Below are 6,000 nucleotides of genomic sequence, written 5' to 3' on the forward strand. Positions count from 1 at the left end.
TGTGGCTAAATGGAGCCGAATATATATTGAGCTTGAGTCGGGCTCTGTGAAGGCCGGGATTTCCCTCTCCCTGCCAGTTTTATTCTAAATGGTTATTATGGGGCTAGTTCAACTATGTCCTGAGTTTAAAATGCTCAATATGCCCCAAACCCATCTGTAATAAAAAGAAACCAAACAACCAACTGAGGAATTCCTTCTCAAGTTTGAAACACGTGAGCTATTGCTTTGACTCATCATGTCACCCAGCGGGAGCCTCACACCATGGCAGCGATTCTTAGTCTAAAACATTGGCTACAAAACCAAGTCTCTACTGTTTGAACCAATGATTTGCTACTGAAACTGAAGCAGAGAGGAAGGGGAAAAGAGTCTACAAACACTCAGTTACTGTAACACCCAGTCACTGAAAGCCACCTCTAGGAGCCAGGGCTGAAGAACAGCTGAATACATTGTTATACCTCACACAACAGACATGGGAGCCGGCAAAATGCACTGTGCAGAAACAGCAAGACTTCGGAAATGATGCCAAGCGAGGTGAGCAGCCCCTCACCTGGATCAAAGTTCAGAAAGGGCCAAAGAGCCAAATTTACTCTGGATCTTCTCAAAAATGTTTAGCATTTTTAATCAAAACATGCCTAACTCAGATTTAGTTTTATGCCAGGTCCAACACCATTTTAAATGTTTTTAAGTCTTTATTTTATATTTATTTTAAAATAAAAATGATTTTATATTTATTTTAAAATAAAAATGATTTTGACAGTTATGGCTTTGAAACGCTAACTGAAGCAATGCTCCAGAAGCACCATTCTAGCAATGTTGATACTGCTGACCTCACTGTCATGGCTGGAGAGGAAGGAGAGCTCAGGCCTCACTAGACCACCTCCAAAGTCCCTGCCATCTGTAGGAAGGCAGGGCCTATCCAGGGTATCAGGATACCACCCTCACCCCTACCCCCAGGTCAAATGAAAGACTGTTCACAATCAATTTCAAAATTTGTCAGGGTCTATTAGGCACGGGCTAGGATTGGCATACAGTTTGCCTGAGCCCTGAAAGGTTAGGGGATTCGCCCAGGGTCCCGAAGCCAGCAGGTGTCAGACAAGAGACTTCCTGTCTCCAAGGCCTTCTCTCTTATGCCCCCCGGCCCTCCCCCCAGCATCTGTCTCTTTTTCTGTCTGTTTGGTGTCTGTCTCCCTGCCCCCCCAAGTCTGTCTCTGTCTTCCCTCTCTCTCTCTCTCTCTCTCCCCTGTCTCTCTCTCTGTCTCTCTCTCTCTCTCTCCTTCCCTTTCTCCCCCCCCCCTTCTCTCTCCCCACTCCATGATGCCTCTCAGTCAAGAGTGTTATCATACCAGCACCTGAAAGTCACAGACCACAGATTTAGAAATGGAAGGGGCCTTCTGAAGACACAAGGACACTTAGCTAGTTCCCTCATTTTACAGATAAAAAGCTGAGGTCTGGGGCGGGGAGGGTCCAAGTAGCAGAGTTGTGATAACCCCCGCCAGATTCTCTGGCTCCAAATTCAGCAGACACTTTTTACTAACATGCTGCCTCACATAGAGAAAATGGCCCCTGGAGCTAAGTCTGGTCCTTCTGAGATGACACACACAGGGAAGCAGACAATGAAACAAGGCCAGGGGCAACGCTGGTTCCGCCCCCCCACCCCACCCCCGCCCAAGGCAGAGAAACTACTGTTGTTGAGTCATTTCCATTCCTGACCAACTCTCTGGGACCCCTTTTGGGGCACTACAATGGTTTGCCAATTCCTTCTCCAACTCATTTTACAGAGAAGGAAACTGAGGCAAACCAGGTGAAGTGACTTGCCCAGGGTCACATAGTCACTAAATGTTTGAGATCATATTTGAACTCATAAAGATAACTCTTACTGATAATTTTGAAAGGCGCCTCTATTTGCCAACTTGTCTTTTAATTCTTCTAGTACCCCCTTGTTACATACATATACATACATTTATGTGTGTATATACACAGATACACATACAAGCAATTTATTCAAATGTAAAAGTCACTCTCCGATTGCCAAAATATCTGTGTGTGCATATACATATATATGTGTGTGTATATATATATTTATATATATACACACACATATGCATAATCACACACACAAGGAATTTATTCAAATGCGTAAAAGTCATTCTCCAATTAACAAATGGTCAAAAGACATAAACAGTTTTCAAAAATCCAAGTTATAAACAGCCATTTGAAACAAATCACTAATGTTTAGAAAAATGCAAATTAAAACAACCCTAAGGTTCTACTTTACACCCATTAGATTGGCAAAGATGCCAAAAATTAAAAGTACAGCTGTTAGAGGGTACAATGGAGGGAAAGTGGGCACATTATTGCAATGCTGGTGACACTGTGAATTAGTCCAACTATTATGGAAAACAATTTAGAACTATGCTCCCCCCGCCCCTCCAAAAAGGCACCACGCTCTGCACACCCTTCGACCCCACAATATCACTCATGGGGTAGGCAAGGCAGGCCAGCCCAGCTAAAGCAGCCAAGCACAATGAGAACGACAGGAGACAGCATGTGCCAGGCCAATCAAACCACCACCTCCTACCTCCCCCTCCCTTAAGACCCTGATGGAGACTGCCCAGCAACCTAACCCCACCAGCCTTCACAACAGCTAGGCTTCCAGGCCAGCGCCAACAGCCAACCTCAAGAGAAGCCATCATCTGTAGAGATACAAAATGTGTGACTCCAGCTATATCTAAGCAGTCCCAGAAAACAAAGTCCCCAAGTTCTTGGCCATGTCAAAGAGTTCCGAATCAGATCCTGCCATGACTTTATCAGTGGAAATGACATGAAAGAAGTGGCTGGCCATCTGTTTTGATGCTGCATCGAAAGAACCCCAGGACCTTTCCAATGGACTTGCAGCTGAAACCTTCCACACATTTTCCGTCCCCAATAGCATGGGAGCTCCTGGAGAGCAGGGAACATGCGGCTTTCCTATTTGTAAGCCTAGCACTTAGCCCAGGAACTGGCACAAAGAAAGCACTTCATAAATGCTTTATTCACTCACTCATTCACTTCAAGGGTTTTGTATTGTTTTCCCAGTTTGGTGAGGGAAAGTGGGAGAGAAAATAAATGCTTGTTAACTGAAAAAGAGAATGTTTTAAAGAAGAAATACCCTCAGGTAGCTCCTTTAGCTGATGCTTAAAATGGCAGCTCTCCAGTCTCTCCCCCTCTTGGATGAAGGAATCTGGCTTAGTGTTCCCCATAAATATGGAACCCAAGATGCCAGCAAGACTGTCATCCCACCATTTGGGGTGTCTCTTCCTCCACAATGAATGCAGCCTAAATTCTGGGTCAGCTACACTGACTCACGCTCAAATGATGTCCTCCTGTACAGAAAGGTGATCTGCTGAAGCCATTACTAGGATAGGATATCTTTCCTTATTAAGTGCCATCTTTTTAGACTATCTAACCTGGAGAAATTCGTCGATCCTGTCACCTGAGGTGCTAACTCCTCCCCATCACTGGAAAGCCTAGTCAATCTGTCCTGCAGGCCTTCAGTCACTGATCACAAGCACTAACCAGCAGGAGCAGAGGGCTAAGGACAGGGTCCTGTGGTTTTCCACTGGACAGCTGCAACGGGGTTGATGAATGGTGCTATCATCTACCCCAGTGGGGCCAAAGCTGCATGCTGACTTAGAAAACCACACAGTATCTATGGCCTATTTTATTTATCTTGTCAATTATTTCCTAATTACATTTTAATCTGGTTCTGGCTGCACTTGGGAGTGTCGTAGCTGGTGGACACCATGTCTGATACCTTTGGCCTAACCCCACAGGTCTCCAACTCTGGTCAGAAAAGCATCACAGAACTGCCAAAAAGTCTGGTTGAAACCCAGGGTCACTCTCTTCAGTCCTGCCCTGAGCTACCAGCCTAAGAAAGAAATCAAAGAAGGAAATTAGTTAGTGACCTAGTCTTTGATAAATTCATGGTGGCTCAATAATAACCATTTCATTTTAAATAGCTATTTAAGTGAGCTATTATTATTATTTTGCTTTTTGGAGGGCAATTGGGGTTAAGTGACTTACCCAAGGTCACATGGCTAGTTTCTGTGTTAAGTGTCTGAGGCCAAATTTGAACTCAGGTCCTCCTGACTCCAGGGCCAGTGCTCTATTCACTGCGCCACCTAGCTGTCTGAGCTATTATTATTAAATGCTATTACAGGATCAAATATAAATAAATACAAAGTGTCAACATTCTACAAATATATTAATATTTATCTTCTCCAGATTTGATTTGGTTGGTATACGCAATTTCTAATGGGAAAATTCCTAATACTGATTCAAAGCAGGGACCTCTCGATCAAAGACGCGACCGGCGCTGGCCCAGGGTCCCCAAGTCAGCATGTGCTAGCAGCAGGAGGGCATCCAAGCCTTTCTGCCAATGAGGACAGCTTTCCACCACTGCCCTCCGCTGGCTGGCTGCCTCAAAACCCAAAGTGTAAAGAGAGGGCAGGTATTTTAATAGATTTAAATGAGATATCAAAACCAGGACAACAGCCAATAGGCTTTCAGTCATTCTTCAATCCTTTAGGGAGAGGGACTCCTGACAGTCACTTCACTGGAATAGCAGCAACCCATTCTCCACAACTCAGAGCCTTAGAAAGTAAGTGAATGAGGGGTGGCTAGGTGGTGCAGTGAAGAGGGCACCGGCCCTGGAGTCAGGAGGACCTGGGTTCCAATCCGGCCTCAGACACTTAACACAAAAACCAGCCGTGTGACCTTGGGCAAGTCACTTAACCCCAATTGCCCTCCAAAAAGCAAAAAAAAAAAAAAAAAGTAAGTGAATGGAAAATGATGCCTACTATGCACAGAGCCCTGTGCTAAACACTGAAGATAAAAGCAGAAACTCAGACAGTTGTGTTCACATTCCAATGGCCAATGGCGGGAAGAGCTCACAGGCCTGGTCTCTCCGGCTGGCTCCAGGCCCCCAGCCATGCTGCCATGCTGCTGCACTGAAATCACCTCTGATGCTGTCAGTGTGGGTGCAGACCACACGGCCCTCGTGGCACCCCATCCATGTCTGCACCAGCAGCCAGCCAGGTTAGGGACAAGGCCCTCGGCCTTCTCAGCTGGTCACTCACCAAGTGACCCCTGCTCCCTCCACCCGCCTCCACGGATCCCAGCCTGGCGCCCCCTAACAGAGCCTGCAAAGGGAAGCCTGGCTCACAGACGACTATAAATGGGGGAGAAAAGACGGGATGTGCCATGATGAACATTTACAGCATCTTTCCTGCTGATTCTGAGAATCTGGCAGAGAGAGAGAGAGAGGATTGAGAGAAGAGAGAAGGGGGGGAGGGGGAGACAGAGACAGACACAGAGACAGTGAGACAGACAGAGAGACAGTGAGACAGAGACACAGACAGAGACACAGAGACAGACACAGGGCGCCCGGAGCGCCCCGCAGGGCCGGGCCGGGCCGGGCCGCTGGGTCAGCCCCCAGGGCGCTGCAGAGAAGCCGCCCGGGGCTCCCCTCCCCCTCGCGCGGCCTGCACCTGCCCCCTCCCTCCCGCCTCAGTTTCCCTGGGATCCTGGGGGGGCTCCCCACCCCCCCGCAGCCCCGGCCGCACCGTGACCGCGGGCTCGCACGGCGGCACTCCGCACTCCGAGCGGAGGTGGCGCGGGGACACACAGGGAGGGAAGGGCAGCTGTCAGGGCCCCCCCTTCCTCGGGCCGGTCAGGGCGGGGCCCCCCCTGCTCCTGCCTCAGTTTCCCCCGGGCCCCTCCCCTCCCCGACGGGGCAGCACCGAGGGAGGCCCCGCGCGGGCCCCCGGGCTCTCGGGGCTCCAGGGCCGCCGCCGATCTCGGGCGCGGAGGAGGAAGCTGCGGCGAGGAGGGGGCCGAGGCCCGCCAGCCCCGAGGCCCGGCCCCCCGCCCCACTTCCTGCAGGCCCCGGCCCGGCTCGGCCCAGCCCGGGGCCTGCCGCCGCGGACGCCTCGGGCTCCCTTCAAACTGTCACGGCCGCGG

Source organism: Petaurus breviceps, unplaced genomic scaffold (assembly GCF_028583685.1).
Source record: "Petaurus breviceps papuanus isolate PSGF00001 unplaced genomic scaffold, PetGlider_PUasm1.0 174, whole genome shotgun sequence".
NCBI lineage: Eukaryota > Metazoa > Chordata > Mammalia > Diprotodontia > Petauridae > Petaurus > Petaurus breviceps.